Raw genomic sequence first — 21,170 nt, 5'->3', positions numbered from 1 at the left:
ATTTACATGGACATTCAAGCACTCTTGATTCTCTCATTTTGTTTCCCTGGCAACCCCTGAGAAGGAGCCCTGTCCTCATCTGTGTGGTCAAAAATGAATCCTGGATATATCAGGGGTGTAAGAGAAACCAGGTTCAGAGCATCAGTTTCATTTTAAGCAAAGGATCCAGGAGCTGTACTGTACTCACGTTCCATTTTTGAGAATATAGTCCCATGACTGTACCTCATCTCAAATGAGTTAGGAAAATGCAATCTTAGGGTAGCATGTGGCATATGCCCAGAAGAAAAGGTGAGAAGATTTTGGTCAATGATTAGCAGTTTCTACCACAAGGATTATGAAATAATGGTAATCGCTATGATATCCTGCCAAATTACTCTCCAACCTTGCTTTCCTACTGAGGATTTGGCCTTCAGAGAAGGCCAGATTTAACTGCAGAGGAGATGCCGAGTCACTCATTCATGTGGCAATGTTGACCTCTGCCTGGAATAGAGGTAACATTAACAATGAGTGTAATGCTTGCGCTAATTATTGCAATTCATTATCAAAACGTACTTTTCTTAATGCTTTGCAAACAGGTACAAATATGTTCCAATCAACAGATTTTTGTCCACCTACTCATCTTCACCTGTGACACGGTGCTGGGGAGTTGAGGGATGATAAAAAACAGAATAAAGATCTCTTCCTACACATAGCCCAGCATTTCCCCATCCATGATCTCTTCCCCTTTAGAGAATTGCAGGAGAAGGCAGTGTAGAGGATATGAGCCATATTTGCTATGATTTAGTCATCAGGCCAAGAGCAATGCATGCTACTAGACAGTGCCTTTCTTGTGGCAAGAAAGTACATGAGGACAGCTTCAGATTTTCTCTGAGGATTAAGTTGAGCAAAATGCCCGTCTGCTGAGACTTCCCCAGAGACTGCAAGAGGATGAGTGTTTTGTAGGGATACAGATAGGAGAGTACCTTTATTTTGTTGACTGAGTAGTCACTCAATAAAAGTTTACTGAAGTCAACGATAGTATGTACACACGAGGTCATCCATGTTAAGAGAAAAGGAAAATATTCTCACAACCCTTCAGAAGTCCTTCATAGCATCTTACTCACTGTTGGCTTCTTCTCTTAAGCTAGAGCTCGGCTTCAGGAGTACTTTTCAAAATATCATGTATTTTGCTAACTCTAGATAAATCCATGTGTCATTTCATCCAGAAAACTTGTTTCTAATGCTTTTTTCTCTGGACTCTAAGCTGGTTGATGCCACCAGGCCCTGGGGAAAAGCTGGCCTTCTGATAGGATTTCTATTGAGTAGCAAAAATTCTTGGATTCTGAAAACATCTTTCATGAAGAAACTCAAAGCCTCTCCCAAATTATAAGCCCCTTCTTTAACTCTGTTCTACACTCTCACAGTGAGTAGAATGTTTGGAGTTTTTTTCCTTGCACGAATATTTCTCAAGTAGAAGAATCCACTTTATTTCAAGTTAAACCACCCAAGTTAATGGTCCAATTACCCATATACTAGGTTCAATCTCTGCACAGGCAGAAAGCTGGTCTTTGTAACTCCTGACTAGGGCAGTATTATACAAGAATAGGCATCATAAACCTATGGAATGACTTTTTTTTTTTTTTTTTTTGAGACAGAGTCTCGCTCTGTCGCCAGGCGCTAGGCTGGAGTGCAGTGGCGCGATCTCGGCTCACTGCAACCTCCGCCTCCCGGGTTCAAGCAATTCTCCCGCCTCAGCCTCCCGAGTAGCTGGGACTACAGGCGCATGCCACTACACCCAGCTAATTTTTTTTGTATTTTTAGTAGAGATGTGTTTTCACCATGTTGGCCAGGATGGTCTTGATCTCTTGACCTCGTGATCTGCCTGCCTCAGCCTCCCAAAGTGCTGGGATTACAGGTTTGAGCCACCATGCTTGGCCTGGAATGACTTAAAGTATAGCTAATCAACAAACCAAGAGGGGTAGAGTCTAAGGTGGAATGAGAAAAAAGTAAGGAATATGACTCTCTTACACCTATCTCCTTTCTAGCATTTCTCACTTGCAAGGACAAGGAATGGATTTGTGCTTTATTAAAATAATTGGCAATTATTCAGGCTAGGGGCATGGCTGCCAGCAGCATTAAGCCTTCACCTCACCAGACACATACAAAGAAGAAATAACTTTTAGAAACACAAGTTTCAGTTACTACCAGGATTACAGAGGCATTCTCTTTCCCAATATAGTTTGAGATTTCATCCAGATCTTTGGTGAGCTACCAAGGTAGGTCTACTGGAAAACTAAACAAACTTGCAACATCTTAAATTTGTGTGTCCATTTGAGTTCTTTACAGCATGATCACATCTTTTATCTCAGGTGTTCTCACAGCAGCTCATGGGAGTAATAATAGGGGCTCCATTACTAAGCCTTTACCATGTGCCAAGTGTACATATATTCACTCATTGACTCTTCACAACAATCCTGCGAGTTAGTTTCTATTACTAGCCCATTTTACAGATGAGGCTTAGAGAGATCGAGGTTCCTGAATTCACACAGTGGTAAATGACAGAACCAACACTAGAAGTCTGGATTGTCTGACTCCGGAGTCCAGATGCTAAATCACTATAATATATTGGTTCGATGGCTTTTAGAGAATTTAAGTGAGTAGGATTCAGTAGTGCTGGATTTCAGACCTATTTGTCCTGCTTCTTCCTTATTCCAGCATTCTGCTGTTTGGGTGAGCTCTTGGGCTTTGTGTTCGGGTGACCTTCTTTGCCGGAGTCCGCTGTGGCTATGATTTCCCCTCCTGTAGTTGCTCAGGAATCAACCTTTTCCAAGGTCAAGCTCAAGATTTGAAACCTTTAATTTCCTGCAAGTTGACATTTTACCATTTCACAGTCCCAAAGCCTCCTGCAACTTTTAAAGGAGTAGTAATTTCAGATATCCACTCCCACAGCTCTAAGAACAACTCATTTCAATCTTGGGACATGGACCAAAATTCGGGGAAACTAGTCTGACATTTCATTCCATCTACCTTCCAAAGCTCTGTGTACAAGACATCACCTATGAGGCAAGAGGTGGGGAGAATTTTAGTTTTCCAGATGAAATCCTTTACCTGGTATTTTGTGTTGGAAAAACAAAATGTCCAGATAACTAATCCCATTCCCTCCCCTCTTCTCCCCTCCCCTCCCCTTCCCTTCCCCTCTTTCTCTCTTTCTTTTCTTTCTTTCTTTTCTTTTTCTTTCTTCTTTCTTTCTTTCTCTCTCTCTCTCACTCTTTTTCTTTTCTTCTCTTTTCTTTTTTTGCGACAAGTTCCGCTCTTTTTGCCCAGGCTGGAGTGCAATGGCATGATCTCAGCTCACTGCAACCTTTGCCTCCCCTTCCCAAGTAGCTTGAATTACAGGTGTCTGCCACCACTCCCAGCTAATTTTTGTATTTTTAGTAGAGACAGGGTTTCACCATGTTGGCCAGACTAGTCTAGAACTCCTGACCTCAGGAGATCCACACGTCTCATCCTCCCAAAGTGCTGGAATTACAGGTGTGAGCCACTGTACCTGGCCAACTAATGTTTCTTTATTCATTGGGCTATTTGGAGATCATGCAATTAGTGAAAAAATATGTTCCATAAGGTTTTATCACTAAGGAATAATAGTGTAAACCCATCCAATATAATCATAATAAAAATTATTCAGTAGATCTGAAATAAGTCCCATAAGCCCAGGAAAAAGAGAAGTTTTAATTATTTGAACCAAAGAATGGCTTTGGAAGATTAATGTTAGAGGAGAGTCTAATATGGTTTTTTGATAACACACAAGTATTTACAAATTTAAACAATAGACCGGGCACAGTGGCTCATGCCTGTGATCTCAACACTTTGGGAGGCCGAGGTGGGCAGATCACTTGAGGTCAGGAGTTTGAGACCAGCCTGGCCAACATGGTAAAACCCTGTCTCTACTAAAAAAAAAAAAAAAAAAAAAAATTAGTTGGGCATGGTGATGTACACCTGTAATCCCAGTTACTCAGGAGGCTGGGGCAGGAGAATCACTTGAACCTGGGAGGCAGAGGTTGCAGTGAGCCCAGATCATATCATTGCACTCCAGCCTGGGAGACAAGAGTGAAATTCCATCTCCAACAAAACAAACAAACAAAACAAATACAAGATAAGTATTTTTAGCAACTTAACTTGAAAGTCAACAAAATCATAGCAATCTTCTAGAGACTTGTTCTTTCAAGTATTTAAAAAATATTTGTGGTACATAGTATGTGTATGTATGCAGTACATGAGATATTTTGGTACAGACATGGAATGTGTAATAATTGCACTATGGAAAATAGAGTATCCATCCCCTCAAGCATTTATCCTTTGTGCTACATTTTTTTTATATTCTTTTAGTTATTTTTAAATGTACAATTAAATTATTATTGACTATAGTTACCCAGTTGTGCTATTCAATACTAAGTCTTATTTATTCTTCCTACTTTTTGGTACTCATTAGCCATCCCCACTTCCCCCATCCCCCCACTACCCTTCCCATCCTTCCTCTGGTAACTATCCTTGTATTCTCTATCTCCATGAGTTTAATTGTTTTGATTTTTAGATCTCACAAATAAATAAGAACATGTAACGTTTGTCTTTCTATGCCTGGCTTATTTCACTTAACATCATGACTTCCAGTTCTATCCATGTTGTTGCAAATGACAGGATCTCATTCTTGTTTATGACTGAATAGTACTCCATTGTGTATATGTGCCGCGTTTTCTTTATCCATTCATCTGCTGATGAACACTTAGGTTGTTTTGAAGTCTTGGCTATTGTAAACAATGCTGCAATAAACATGGGAGTGCTGATACTTCTTCCATATACTGATTTCCTTTCTTTTGGTTATATTGCATACCCAGTACTGGTATTGTTGGATCATATGGTAGCTCTATTTTTAGTTTTATGAGGAACCTCCAAATTGTTAGAGACTTTTTCTTGATGACTATTGATTAAAGACCATCTTGAAATGATATTAAAGGGGTCACTGGAGTGAATATTTATTATTCCTAGTTTCTTAAATTCCATATCTTTACCTATTTGGTGATTTTGTTTTGAACTGGCCAAAATCTAGAGTCTTCAAGGGCTCATCTAGTACAAGATGTTTAAAACTAAATGTAATGATGTTGATTGATTCTGTTAAACATGAATGATGTGATCCCCTTTAAAAAATAAGTAAAAAACCCATGAATCAAAGCCAAGAATAAGTCTAGAGACTATTCTAGAGAAAAGTAAGGCTTTTTTTTTTTTACAGTGGCAAAGTGTAATGCATTACTGGCACATTTAATTTTCTTAAGCTGTTTCATAAAATCACCAGCAGTTGGCCATCTTCAATATACTTTATATAGAATGTAATTGAAAGAGGAAAAATGTTAACATTTAGTGAGCAATGTCAGTATATTGAGAAATCATATTAAAAAGCATAAAGAGCTTTATGATAGATGAGCAAAAGATTTTACAACCTGTTGCCTTCCCCCATTATCTGCTGTTATCTCCACGTACTGCAGCTCACATGGAACGGAACCATCCCTCAACCTGTACTGTTCACCTATGGATCACAATGTATGAGAGAAATTAAACTTACACATTACCCTACTCTCTAAACCTCTGTAATTTTTTATCTCTTTGAAAAAACATCTTACACTTACCCTGATGTAATGCTTCTGCTAATTGTTTTAGATTGACATCCTTGCCCTAGCCCAAAGGGACCAACTGTTTTGGCATGTGTCATTCAGGCAGCTTGCTTCTTGGAAATCTGATGTCCAATCTATTGGTAAGGTTGAAAATCATGGAATAGAAAAACAAATAAGACCTTTGGACAAAACAGCATCAGCAGGAAACTCCCTTCCAGCTCCCTTCCTTCTGTGATGATGGGATGGGGCTGCTGCTGCAAAGAGACTGGGCAAGGTATTGTAATATTTTGACTCATAAGGTTTTCATGAAAACCACTCTTTCTCGGTCAAGTTTAGACGGGTTCAGCAACTGGGAACGCCATATACTATTAAAACCTCCTAAGATTCTGCTGTCCCCTCGACCCTTGTTTCTGTTTTTTCCTAGGACTCCAAGTGGCCAAAACAAGTTTATAAAGGAGGTGGTGTTCCTGTTTACTTTAATATTATGTTTCATAGCCCCTTTTACATTTACTTTTCCAAATATACTTCAAGGTAGATTATTCTCTGCTTATTTTATAGACAATGAAACAAACCCTCCGAAAACAGGAAATTTGCCAGAAGCTAGCAAGCCGGGAAGAAATAAAACCAGGATTTAAGCCAGGTGAGTTTGCCTCCGGAGTAGAAGACTTTCCCACTGGCTCTTCCCTCTTCCTCATTCTGTGTCATGTTGGCTCTCTTCAGCTGCTGCCTAAGCAAAGGATTAGCATTTAACAGGAGTTGGGAGGGATGCCAAGATGAGAACACCACCAAGTGAGGAGAACAGAGCTGCTTGCTCAAGGAATCTCCCATATGCCCAGTCAGCTAAACGAGCTGGGAAGCAGAGCGTGCAATGGAAAAGCAACAGGTCTTCAACACTGAGCAGTATACAAATTCCATCTCCACCATTACTGAGTGGTATCTACTGCCAGGATTGGTGTGGTTGCATGTGAGACTCCTAGGAGACCATATCATCTATGGATCACAGCCTCTCCACTAAATCACTACCTTTCTCTGAAGTGTGTGTTTCTGACTCCTGATCTACACTCCAACTCTATCTTAGAGCTGAACCCTCTTCTACAACCAAGACTGGTTATTAGATGGCCCTGACCCTCTTCTCCTAGGCCTGATGGGCCTGAGAAGTCTTCATGGTAGCATCCTACCACCAACCTACTTCATTTTCATTTTTGGTCAAGACTAGAACTGTACTTGCCGTGTCTTGAACTTCCTGATTTAGACTGCAGATTATTCTTAGTTTCCTCTTACCTTGCTCCTATAGCAGTAGCTCACTCCAATCCAGCAAGAAACTACCAGCCTGTGACATGGCTGTGGCTCCAAAATCATTTCACAGGTGGCCCTAGGGCACTTGCTAGCTGCACTGGGCATTAAAAAGGGCTTGAACTCACCTGGGTGGATTATCACTTTTCTCTCTAGAGTGGTGATACAAAGTGGGGATTCTCCAAAACAAATAGATAAACCCACCATCCTCCTAGGAAACACCTTTCTTCCCACCCTGTGGTCACTCAATGCCTACATTTTAACAGGCAGTACCAGATTTTCTGAATATTTGGGGAGAAAAGGAGAAAAGATGGTAGATTGAGAGTATTACTATAATCCTATAGAATAGATTCCATTTCTCAGGTTATGATTTCTGGAATCAGCTTCTCTCTTGACAATAGAGTTCCTATTACATCTTCAGAGAAATACATTAGTTTCTAAATCCTTTAAAACATTTTATTATGAAAAAAATTTAAACATATACAAAAGTGGATAGAATAGTATCATGAAGCATCATGTAGCCATCAACAGCTTCGACAATTGAAAATTCATGGCCAGTCTTCTTTCATCTATACCCCATTCACTTCTCCCATGTCCTGGATTATTTTTATACAAATTCCAGAGTTTACATTACTTTACCCATGAATATTATATATATATATATTTAAATATAAGGATTCTTTCTTTAAAAAAAACAATGCCACCATCACACACCCATATTAATAATAATTCAAGATTTTCAAATATTATCAAATACTCAGTCTTCAGATTTTTCTGTTTCCCAAGAGATCATTGTTTTTAACAATTGCTTTGTCTAAATCAGAAACCAAAATGCATACATTACACATTAATATGTCACTAAAGTCCCTTGATGTATATGTACCTTTTTCTTCTTTTTTTAATTGTAATTTGTTGAAAAAAGTAGGTAATTTGTCCCGTAAAATTTTTCTGATTGCCTTCCTATGATATCCTGTCACCTGTATTTCCTATAAAAGTGATAGAGAGCTTGATAAGAATCTCACTGAATCATCTTTTTCTTTTTTTTTTAAGAAACTCTGTTTCCTAGGCTGGATTATGGTGGCTATTTACAGGTGTGATCATTTATAACTCACTGCAGCTTTTAACTCCTCTTGACCTCAAGCAATCTTGCCTCAGCCTACTGTGTAGCCAATTTTTAATAAAAATATTTAATAGTTTATGTTGCATATTTTCTTTTGCATTATATGATGAGCCATAGAGTGTATGATTGTTTCCCTACTTGTAATGTTAAATTTGATCAGTGTGTTTTGGTATTGTCAGCTTGATCCATTCTTTATATAATTCCTCATTAAGTTTTTTATCTAGTGGTTTAGAACCCATTGAGGGTCATTGCCCAAATTCTTTATTTTATTAGGGATTGCAAAATGGTTACATGTAAATTCTATTATCCCTTCTGCATTTATCAGCTGCAACTCATTAAAACAAAAACAAACCAAAAACCTTCCCTTATCAACTATCTGGTGATGCTGAGATATGGTTCTTACGGGAAAAGTATGATAAATGCTTGATTCTATCTCCCCTTACCCTTCTTTTTGTTACCAATTTCCAAAAGGTGACTAGTAAGCACTTTTAAGTATCATTATGAACATATGTATTTTAAAACATATTTAATTCCTTTTATCATACTGAATGCTAATACTTCTGTATACATAACATTTTTAAAATCATAGGTATGAATATGCAAATACAAACAATGGAAGCCCAGTGCAGTGGCTAACACCTGTAATCCCAGCATTTTCAGAGGCCAAGGAGGGAGGAGGATCACTTGAACTCAGGAGTTCCAGGCTGCAGTGAGCTAGGATTGTAACATTGCACTCCAGCTTGGGTGACAAAGCAAGACCCTGTCTCTAAAAAATAAGTAAAAAGTGAAACATTGAAACAGAGCAGAAAGGACTATTTAGAGCTGTCCAGGAAGAAAGGAGACCCAGTGAGTAATGGGCAGACTGAAAAGAATACAGAAGCACTGAGCTAGCGCTGGGCAACTGCAGTAAGAGTACTTGTAGTTGGAACTAAACAGGTAGTACTAAAAACTGGTGAGGAAGATGGAATGAACTCAGGATCAAAGGGAGAAATATGAGCCAGCAAATACAGCAGGGAACCTTAAGAGACAGCTTTTGAATCAGAGTAAGGAGTAAAACTAAACAACAACCTAATTTAAGCAAAAACTGCTATGCATCTAAACGTTGGCAAACTGCGTTAGTATAAACACAAAGATAGTGTTACCTCTATTGTTATGCAGTCCTGCTGGGCATGTATTACGCTTCTGAGATACTTACAGAAGAGCTGGGGCAACATAAAGATGGGGAAGGAGGAGGAGGAAGGGTCTTGGGTTCAAGAATATATCGTCTGGAGAATCTTTCAATGCTTCCTTTTTCTCAGGCAGCAACTCAATGACACTAGAAAACTTCTTTGGAGACTGTTTGATATCTGTACTACACTAACAAAAAGCCATAGTTGATGTAAATATTTCTGTGTCCTGTCTTAGGCTAATATAGCAATATATATTACTTAAGAATGATTGTGAGAACACATGGACACAGGGAGGGGAGCATCACACACTGGGGTCTGTTGGTGAGGGCCAAGGTAGAGACAGCAGTGATGAGGGAGCTGGGGGAAGAGGTCGGGGAGGGATAACATGGGGAGAAATGCCAGATGTAGGTGATGGGGGGATGGAGGCAGCAAACCACATTGCCATGTATGTACCTATGCAACAATCCTGTATGATCTGCACATGTACCCCAGAACCTAAAGTACAATAAAAATAAATAAAATAAATAAATAAATAGAATGATTGTAAACATTTTTCTCATTAATTTTAAGGGAAGGTATAATAAAATCATCAGAGATTATAAATTAAGAGAGGATCTCAAAGGTCATATAGTTGTAGTCTTAAATGAAAATATTAAGACAAAATCCTCATTCCATTTTTAAAAAGTTGACATTTAGATGAACAAATTCAACAGAATGCCAAGTTCTTTTGCCTCCTGGGCATAAAAGAAATACTAGCTTGGTGAAAGAGATTTAGCAATAAAATGTAACAAGAAAAACAAACAACTCACAACCATTATAAATTTTCCTTGCAAGGGGTAGGCTCATATTTTATGAAATTAGAGATTGCTTATACTATTTCCATTTTTAGAATTGGTAAAATGTAAAATATTAACACTGAGACCAGGATTTAGCATGAATACAGAAGTATTTTTTAACTGAGATAGAAACTCAAATGTGAATTTGGGTAAGCTCATATTTCCTTGATATTTTTCTTTATTAAACACAGCTTCATTTTTCCTTAAGTAGAAGAGAGAAATTTCATGTTTTTAAAAACTGCGAATTTGGGGCTTCTATTATTCTTTCTTTTATTGTAAAAGTAATATAAAGACCTCTAAAAAACAGAAGGATTGCCAGACACAGTATATTTCCACTTAAAATGCTGTGACCTTGTGTGGCATGCATTACAACAAATGGTCATAGTCTTAATTTCAGCCTGTGTTTTCCACTTTCAGCTGCTAAAGAAAGCACCTTTTTCAAAATTTTCCCCTAAAAGTCGCATTTAACGGTTAAAAATATTGCTTTTGAAAGTATTTTTACTTTCTTAAGGTAATCCTCATCAGAAAGACTGAGTATTTTAGGGCAAGTTCATACATGATATTGGAGCTTACTCCTCACCAGGAGTAGATATCTGTAGATATCTGTATGTTATTTAAGGAAAGGCTAAATGAATATCAATAAATATATATGTAAATATGAAAATAAACATTAAAGCATAACACATTATTCAAAAGAATGTATATGGGATGACTATTTTAAGGAATATCTCTTAGGGAAATATCACCTACTTAAATTTTGTGTATGTGTGTGTTCATCCCTAGGTGACACCAGAATAATCATTTAAGTGTCAACTTTTTTTGTTTATTTTTTTTTGAGAAGGGATCTCACTCTGTTGCCCAGACTGGAGTGCAGTGGCATGATCACTGCAGCCTTGACTTCTTGGGCTCAAGCTATCCTTCCACCTCAGCCTCTCAAGTAGCTGGGACTACATGGGTACAACACCATGCCCAGCTAATTTTTTAATTTTTTTGCAGGGACGGGGTTTTTCTGTGTTGCCCAGGCTGGTGTTGAAAGTCTGGCCTCAAGTGATCTTTCCACCTCGGCTTCTCAAAGTGCTGGAATTACAGGCATGAGCCACCATGCCTGGCTGAGTGTCACCTAATGAGGTATTATTTTGAGAACATAAACAAAGAATTCCACGGTTTCTTTACAAAATTTGGATTTAATATCCTCTTCTCCCCTACAATAATTTTAAAGTATAATATGCTGTATAGACACTTATGGGTTTAAATGAAGCAGATGCTATGTCCTTGCATTGTATGTCAGAACACTAAACCAATAATATAAAATGTTTATTCGAACAGTGGTAAGATACAAATTCTGAATGCAGCACTGTTTTTATTTTAGCAGAAATAGTAATAATATATCTTAATTTTTCATGGGAATGGTGCACATCAATAGCCAGTAATTTTGAAGTCATTATCACATCTAAATAAATATGACCTATTTACATGTGAAATATCTTAAAGATATGAAGTATCAATAGAAGATCTCACTACAAAAATAGTTACAGAAATTTCATCAGCTAAGCTTGAAAACATGTCTTATTATTGTAGTCACGCTTTGGAGGCCGAGTTACCCTGCAACCAACATCCACCTCCCTACACTATCCTAACCAAAGGACCTAGCATTCACTGGAAATTGTTTACTCTTTGGAAAGACTGTTACATTCTTTATCAAAGCAAAAAGACATGGAAAAATTGACTGACCTGATTTAGATAAGAATTATTAATGGTTTTAAATTACCCTCCCCTCTACTTTGGTGGAATGAAGCAGAATATGTAGACAGAGGTAGAGTAAAGGGTGTGTGTGTGTGTGTGTTCCTAAAAGGTTAATTTAAACTGGAGATAAGGTTAACCGTCTAAAGAGAGTATCTCTGTGCTTCTCCATGAACCAGGGATATGGTCATTTTTGACCTCTTGCAGCATAGTTCCAATAATAAAAACATTCAAGTTAGACTTGCCATTCATTCCAAAGCAAAACTCACTTTCAGATCATTATCAGAACAAAAGTTCAGTAAACAAACTTTTGAACCATGAAACAAATAACTCCCAGGCGGTCAGGCAATCCTAGCATTCATTTTGGAAAGACGAAAATGTTGCCATAGTAGTAAGTCTGTGTCAGCATCCAGTTCCATTATCTCCTTTCCCTCCTCACCTTAGAAGTAGTATGATAGTAGTCAAGGCAGTTCCTAGATGACAAAAAACCTCTGTTGTTGTTGCTTATGATGTCCTCATAATGACTTCCAAATAGATAGTGAATATCATTGTATAGCTAAGTATGGCTTGAGGGATGTGGAAGGAAGAGAGGCAGAGGAAGTGTGTTTCTGTTGTCTACCTTGTAGGAGTGGAACACGGGGCTTTGTCTAGTCGCACATTTTAACTCCAATCAGCTAGCAGAATCACCTTCTCCCAGTTTGGCCATGCTTGCGGGTTTCTGTTAAACAGTGAGGATTTAGCTGACATAGAAAGCATGGAAATGAGTTCATCCTTTTCAGCCTGGATTCACTGCACCATAGGGAAAGCTCTTCAGTTACCCATTACAGAGGTTCAAATGGTACTCCATCAGCTGGTGCAATAAAGTAAAATCAGGAAATGCAAAATTGAATGGGCTACCAATTCACATAATTTCCGACTTTCTTTTATAGGTTACTGTATTTTATTACCATATAGATGTGTTTCAAGGCATTGGAAGACTAAGCACTATGTTACATAGCCATTTACGTGGGATTTGACAATAAGGATGAAGCTGCTAAATAAATACTGCAGTGTTTCGTTTCTAATACCACCTGTGTATACTAATGATTATATATTTATAAGTTAGTTTTTCAGGCTGGGCATGGTGGCTCATGCCTGTATTCCCAGAACTTTGGGAGGCCAAGCTGGGCAGATAGCTTGAGCTCAGGAGTTTGAGACCAGCCTGGTCAACATGGTGAAAACCCATCTCTACCAAAAATAAAAATAAATAAAAATAAATAAAAATAGCTGGGTGTGATGGTGTGTGCCTGTGGTCCCAGCTACTCAGGAAGTCGAGGTGAGGGGATCACTTGAGCCTGGGAGGTGGAGGTTGCAGTGAGCTATCATGCCAATGCACTCCAGCCTGGGCTACAGAGCAAGGCCCCATCTCAAAAAAAAAAAAAAAAAAAGTCTTTTCTCCCTAAAAGCTATGATTTATAATCCTTTTGTATTCATAAAGCACCTATTCTAACACTGGATACCTTACAGACCTATGGTTCCTTGATTATAATGTATTTGTTTAAAAATTTGAATGATAGTGGTCTTTATAATTATATTATTAGAAAACCTGTACATCTCAGAAGTAAATTCTAGTAAAACAATATTTAATTAAAAAAACTAATAACAGTTAATTTATAGAGTACTTATTATGTTCCACAAAGTAAGTTCTATTATTATTCCCAATTTTATAGACAAGAAAACTGAGGCTCAACAAGATTGCTTGAATTTGCACAGATTACAGGTGATGTAACTGGGGTTCCAACACAGTCCTGTCTGATTCTGTTCTGTTAACCACTACACTATTTTGTCTTTCATATTTATACATTTGATGTGAGCCTTCTATACTTAAGTTCCTATTCCCTGACTTTAAGTTTTTCCTATTAAAAAAGAGGTGATGTATTTCAGGAAAGGATTTTGTATGGGAAAGGAGAGGTTGTCCTTGATCCCTTGACTTTATTTGCTCACCCATGAGGGCTGGAGTGTTTTCTGTCTTTGTTACTGTCTGCACTTTCAAGGAAAAGAAAGTCTTCTTATCAGTGATATCAGAGTGTACCAAGAAAGATCAGGTTGGTGATTTTCAGAATGATCCAGGTCCCAGTAAATACCAATGATTTTTATTAGATGAAGAAGTCAGGCACTCTACTAATATCCTTGTCAGAATCAAATTCAATTCCAAAGTTGCAAATAGAGCTATGAAAAAGAAAAAAAAAGAGATGTAATGTTGTGGCTGGTAATTTTTGTTCTTTTCACCGTGGACATGAATATTTTGTTTAAAGATTTAGTTGGGCAACAGCAGCGTCAGAGAATTGTGCAAGATGGGGTTCATCTCTAGAGGTCCCTTTAGTATTAGCTGGCTCCCCATTTGCTGGTTGGGCAATGTCTTCCTGCTGCCTGTCCAGGCATCCTCCCATTCCCTCCTTGTAAGTCTTCTGAAAACAACTCTGTATCTGATTTCCACCATCTTTCTAGTCTCCTGGCAGTTTTTAACTACTGAGCTGGTTATTAGTTGGTTACAATACAATGACCCCATCTCTGATTATGTCATGGTTGATGCTAATACAGTAACATGTTACATACTAATTCCAGGAGAAAGAAGTGTAATCATCATAGAAAGTGTATTTTTATTATAAAATAGAATAAAGAACAATAACACAGTGGATTAACACCTTGAGGCATTAAATTTAAACGCAGGTAGAAAATTATTGCTCAGAAAAGAACACTGTTTGAGTGACTTATGTCAAATAACTGGGATTATTAAATAGATCACATGGAAAAACCATAATAACACTTAAGTCTCCTTGCTCCAATCTGTACTTTAGTTAACAGTTTTCCCCTGTGTAAAGAATATATGCAGCCAGGTGCAGTGGCTCATGCCTGTAATCCCAGCACTTTGGGCGGCTGAGGTGGGCAGATCACGAGGTCATGAGTTTGAGACCAGTCTGACCAACATAGTGAAACCCTGTCTCTACTAAAAATACAAAAGTTAGCCAGGTGTGGTGGCACACGCCTGTAATCCCAGCTACTCGAGAGGCTGAGGCAGGAGAATTGCTGGAACCCAGGAGGCAGAGGTTGCAGTGAGCCAAGATTGTACCACTGCACTCCAGCCTGGGTGACAGAGCAAGACTCAGTCTCAAAAAAAAAAAAAAGAATATGTATGCCTGCCAGGCCCAGTGGGTCATACCTGTAATCCCAGCACTTTGGGAGGCTGAGGAGGATAGATAGCTTGACCTCAGGAGTTCAGGACCAGCCTGGGCAACATGGCAAAACCTTATTTCTACTGAAAATACAAAAATTTTCTGAGAGTGGTGGCACGCACCTGTGGTCCTAGCTACTCAGAGGATCCCTTGAGCCTGGGAGATGGAAGCTGCAGTGAGCTGAGATTATGCTACTATACTCCAGCCTGGGTGACAGAGAGAGATCTTGTCTCAAAAAAAAAAAAAAAAAATGCTTTGCAAACCAGGCTGACAACCATAAGATGAACCAGCATCCTGCCTTGGTTTGAGTGGGCGCTTATTTCTTATATATATATAAGAAAACAAAAAGAGAAAGAGAAAACAAAAATAATATACGCTATAGTGAAAATGATTGTGCCCTTGCCCCTGCTTTGTGTCTCAATAAATCTAGAGCTGTAGTATAATCATGCACAAGACATATTTATTCTTGGTTTAGTAGGTATAGCTTAATAAATTATATTCTTATGAACAATGATGAGAGCAGTGAAAATTGCTAGTCGTCTTCCATTTCAACTGAAAGTCTTCCTCTGAACAAGCTGTTAGAACATGTTCAGAGATGCCTATCATGGGAACATATAATAGGCTAAATTGACTGTGGGAGAAGAAGGCAGGGATTAGTCACTCACAGGTTGGCAGTGTAAAGACAAGGCAAAGGGATGCAAACCAGGCTGATAACCATAAGATGAACCCGCATCCTGCCTTGGTTTGAGTGGGTGCTTATTTCTTAATGACTTCATAAATTTTTCAGACTTTGATAATAATGCTGCAAAAGCAAAGAAAGAGGTTTAGTATATAAGTTATAAAAGAGATTTAAAGAGTTTCTCTATTTGTGGTGTATTTCTTTAGGATTAATTTCCCAATAGAGAAAACAATGGTTAATTGGATAAAATATAAAACTGTAGTCAAGTAAATACTGAACCTGTCAAGTATCAAATGCTAACTCAATGAGTACATTCTTGTTTTGTTATGTAACTTCTTGAATATCTCAAAGATACCTGGTCCCGGGTAAATTCTTACTAGACAACTATCATGATTTATAAAGTATCCAATGATAACCAATAAATCTGTTACCTATAGGGCTACATGATTTACTTAGTGCTTCTAAGATAAAGCTCATACTAACAAGTATTTTGTCACTAACACAATCTCACCAGTCTCCCAGAGTATTCCATGCCTCCATGGGCTACTATAGATATGACTTTGTAGGAAGTTGGGCAAATTAGAAGTGATGTTAGATACCCAAGGAAGGAAAGAGTCAATCTGAGGCTGAATGAGTTTATAAGCAGCAATGAATATTCCAAAAGGAAAATATCATTTTCTCTCTGGAATAGACATAGTAGAAATGGATAAATGTACAAGTCACTACTCTTAAAATCCCAGCCCAACCAGGCTTTGCAAAATCCGAATAAGGTCAAATCCCCCCAGGATTACTGATGTGTATAATCAGAAGAGAACATGGTCAGAGAGGACATATTCAGAAGACTAAATAATAAAGATAAATTGCATGATGATCTTTTCTCTTCCTTCTTTTTTTGTTCTTATCCTTGTTTAATATAACAGAGTTGGCTCCTAAGTCTTGCGGGCAGCACCAGTCAGTATCCAATTCATTGCCCATTATTTGCAGAAGGTATGATGATTTTCTCCATAATGCATATAAGCCCAGTATATTTCTTTAGGATTTCTTGAAGTATTCCTCATTGCCCCTAACATATTAGCCTAATATGACTTTCTTGTTAAAGGTTGTTTCAAAATATACAGACCTATCTGAATATTTCTGGTATATTTTAGTTTAGTTTTTTTTTTTTCTTTTTTTTTTTTTTTAAGTAGAGACAGGGTCTTGATGTATTACCCAGACTGGTCTTGAACTCCTGAGCTCAAGAGATCTGTTCACCTCAGCCTCACAAAGTGCTGGGATCACAGGTGTGAGCCACTATGCCCAGACTATTTCTGGTATTTTATATTATGTCTTTAATACTTTTTTGAAATTAACAGAAAATATTCTAAAATGCAGTGGTTCATTATTGTGTCCCCATAATGTGCATCACAATGAAAATGACTAACAAAGGACTTTGAATACAAGTAAATATAGAAGGTTTATGTAAATATGCCTGTGGAATCAAGAGAAAGAAAGAAAAAGCTCTTAGGAATTGTTTATGCTTTCTTTCATCTGAAGTGCCATTTTCTCTGTACATCAGATAACAAATTGATTTTAGTGTACTTCAATTCTCAATTTTCCATAAACCATAAAAACCTTAATGACTTCTCCAAAGCTCAAGTGAGAAACAATCAATTAATTTTCTCAGCAGTTCAACTCTGTCAAAATTAAAGTGCTATTTTAATAAATTTTTCAGACATTTAGGCTCTACACAGCAGCAGTTTAATGCCAAAAAGTCTTTCTTTGACTACTGCAAGAAAAGTTTAAATATATACCAATTAAACAGAGAGTTCACATGTTTTAACCTTTATAATAGACATGAAAATGCAAGTCACTTTACATGGCATTTTTCTAGAGTTTAACCTAATGCTGAGTCTACAGCAGCTCTGAACAGAGCTGTTGCAGAATCATCCATAATATAACAGTGAAATGCAACAGCTACTACTCATGTGACACCATTCCTCCATGTTGTGATTTGAGGGATCACACACACAGACACACACACGGTCACACACACAGACACACACACATACACACACGCACACATGGTTGTCCTACTTCCGTCCATAGGTAGGATATCTAAAAATTCCCACTGCCAATACCCTCCCTTTGAAATGAGGCATTCTTTAAAAGGTCATAGTAAAACAGTAAAAATTCCCAGAAGAGAAAAGAGGATAGGAAATTAATAACATGCCTTCATTTGCATGATAGTGACCAATAATACATTAGCACACATTAATTTATCAGATTACTTAACTTTCATTTAGAAAGCAGAGATTACAATTAGGACAGGTTCAGTTTGGAATGGTGGAAAGCAGGTGGCAAGGTCTGTATATTGAAGCAACAACAGGGAAGTCTCCAGGGAGAAAGAACAAATAGCAGTGATGAAAAAGAAGGTTCTGAAAAGGGTAAGGATTTGCAAAGGCTGAAAGTAGGTTCAAAGTAAAGTTTATTTCAGGCTCCTCTGAATATGATGAAGAAGAATAAAACACTGGAATATTAATTGAGCTGTGAAATGAGTTAAAAATAGAACTAAATTACAGACAGATAGGAAACTGTAATCTAAGTTTCATTGGTAGAATATGGACTGCGCTTTCAATAAAAGTTCAGTGATGTTGCTTGCTTGATACAATTTGCTTCATCCGGGGCGTAAGAGAATCCACTGTGATTCTGAGAGGAGACCTTCATGGCATTTCATTTAGGGCAGGTTCAGGCTTTTCTGGTCTGTTTTTTATTTTTCTGTTTTGTTTGTTTTTTCACTTGGATTATAATGTAAAATTTACTTAAAGACTTAGTGATTTTAGGGAAGCTATCTCAAAGCTTCTTTAACTTGTTTATAATATTTTCTTTGCACAAGACTGGATCCGTTACATTTCCTTTATGAGAAGGAAGCACTTTCTTTCTTTCTTTCTTTCTTTTTTTTTTGAGTCGGAGTTTCGCTCTTGTTACCCAGGCTGGAGTGCAATGGCACAATCTCGGCTCACCGCAACCTCCGCCTCCTGGGTTCAAGCAATTCTTCTGCCTCAGCCTCCCGAGTAGCTGGGACTACAGGCACGCGCCACCATGCCCGGCTAATTTTTGTATTTTTAGTAGAAACCAGGTTTCACCACGTTGACCAGGATGGTCTCGATCTCTTGACCCCATGATCCACCCGCCTCGGCCTCCCAAAGTGCTAGGATTACAGGCGTGAGCCACCGCACCCGGCCAGAGAAGGAAGCACTTTCACACACAACCATTGAAGAGTCTAATTTGCCATTTGGCCTGTTTCCTGTTAGATTTCAAGGTGGCTGTAGGCAGTCACATTTCTTGGTGCTCATCAAGTCTACTCTTTCTTACAATTTTGAGTTAATTCCTTTGTCTACCTGTTAATCATTTATAGGCATTTCCATAGGATAGGTCTTTAAGAATTTCCCACAGGACTGACTACACAGTGCAGTGCTAGAGGACCTTCTGAGTCAAGCCCTGAGACTTCTTCACCTACAGAAAGCGGGTCGGTATTCTTTCTTGGAAGCTGACCTGCCTCACGGTTGCTATAATAGAAGGAGCAGGCTACTATCATTTGAACTGAATGCAGTTATTTCTGCCCCCACCCCCCCCCCCACCGTCATTTCCAGCCATACCTAAAGCTCAGGCAACTGTGTGGGTGGGCAGACAGAAGGAGCTGATTATCATTCAGGACATAAATAAAACCCAAGAGGCAACCCAGTCACCAAGTGCAGGAAAGAAAATCAGATCATAAATCTCATAAGTTATTTTCCATTTACATAAGCAGTAGCAAATATCACTTGTAGTGCTTAAATAACGTAAATATAAACTAGGAGAGACTCTTTTCATGGATCTTAATGAAACATCGTATATAATAAGTATGGAATAAAAAGGCTCATTGAACAGATTTTAGAAAGTCAATATAAACAAATGTTCATACATGCATAATACATATGTGTCAGGGACTTTATGTTCATTGCTGAGACTGAAGTTTGCAGGTTGTAAAAATAAATAAGCCTACAAATCCCTAAGGGGCATTAAAAAAAAATCTTTTGGTACATCAGACAAACTGATCTGAGGTTGACGTTCCTGGGGATTTCAATAGATTAGGTGGTCTGGCCCCGCAGCTAGTGTGGAGATGCGTGTTACTTAATGATAAGTAAAAGGGGATATAGATTTGTTTTTACAAAATGCTTTTGTTCATGCTCTTTACTGAGACACCCTGCAATTATGATACAATCTATTTGTTTCATTCCAGATGTTCAGTCACTGTTACTTTGAAATAGGCTGGTGATCACTATCGTGTATTTCTTACAGGTAGGCAAAGGAAAATTTTAGAAAACCACATCATTTGTAAATGGCTGCATTGATAGAAGCAAGAATGTAACTCAACCTTCTCAACTTCAATTTCTTAGCCTATTTACTGCAAATTTGCTGATAGATATACCAATTCTAGAGTAGTCTAGAAAAATCTCGTCTGCATTTGTTTTCTCTGTTTTAAAAAGCAATATTTACTAAAATTTTTGTATTAAAATGTAATATTGATTTTTAAGAAAAATATTACAATATATAAAAAGGAAGAATAAAACTCACAGATAATGTTAATAGAGAGAACACATTTGATGCATCTCTTCTAAGAACAGTTTGATTCATACTACATATACGTATGTCTTTTCATTAATCTAGGAGGTCATCTTTGTTAACATCCATCAATATGCACTATTACAAAAGAAACAAAAAAATTATGCCAGGACTATGACACAATGCTTAACTACTAAGAATTATTACTTTATAGTTGTTGAAATAAATCCTTTAGACATAGGTTTAATCAAATATCTTTACTTACATAATAAAAAATAAATGAAACTAATTGTCTAGGTATTATTAAAACTTTTTCAAGTTCAAACTTTAATTCTTATGATTCACTCTATGATTCAGACTTTTCAGTGTTTGTGGTTTTCCACACAACATCTTCTGTCTCAGCTAGGGTATTGGCAAGACAGCATTTCTTGAAAGAGTGTTCTGTTATTGTTTTTAGAACTTGCCTTCAAGTTGATCTTACTCAACCTGCAAGTCTTAATACACTTGCACATGCAATAGAATGACAAGAAATATTCTGATTTTAGATATGTAAAAATATTAAAACCATACCTCTTAGAATCTGTGAAGTACAGTATATGTAACCCATTTTTGTGCTAAATTTTACATCATCTGAATTTACTATCTTTTAAATTATGATGTTTAAAGGCTCTACAATAGTCAATGTAACTTATTTAAGCAATCCTCTATTATTAAATATTTAGAACCTTTCTAACTTTTTGCTGTTATAAATAAATATATGATAAACATCTTCGAGCATAAACCGTTAATCACATCTTTGATTATTTCTTTTTTTTTTTTTTTTTTAGACTGTGTCTCACTCTGTCACCAGGCTGGAGTCCAGTGGTGCGATCTCGGCTCACTTCAACCTCCACCTCCT

At 37.6% G+C, this 21,170-nt stretch overlaps 1 long non-coding RNA gene across 1 annotated transcript; it reads left to right on the top strand.

The window, feature by feature from the left end:
- Positions 1-1,223: 1,223 nt before the first annotated feature.
- LOC135275275 (uncharacterized) lies at positions 1,224-20,848 on the top strand. Its single transcript, XR_010342919.1, has 4 exons — positions 1,224-1,402; positions 2,929-3,042; positions 6,201-6,282; positions 20,730-20,848. It is a non-coding gene; the product is annotated as an uncharacterized LOC135275275 (long non-coding RNA).
- Positions 20,849-21,170: the final 322 nt, after the last annotated feature.

Source organism: Aotus nancymaae, unplaced genomic scaffold (genome assembly GCF_030222135.1).
Source record: "Aotus nancymaae isolate 86718 unplaced genomic scaffold, 86718_ANA_hifiasm-v0.15.2.pri h1tg000016l, whole genome shotgun sequence".
In the NCBI taxonomy this organism is placed as follows: domain Eukaryota; kingdom Metazoa; phylum Chordata; class Mammalia; order Primates; family Aotidae; genus Aotus; species Aotus nancymaae.
Note: the sequence above shows the minus strand (reverse complement) of the source record. Positions and strands in the feature narration are given on the sequence as shown.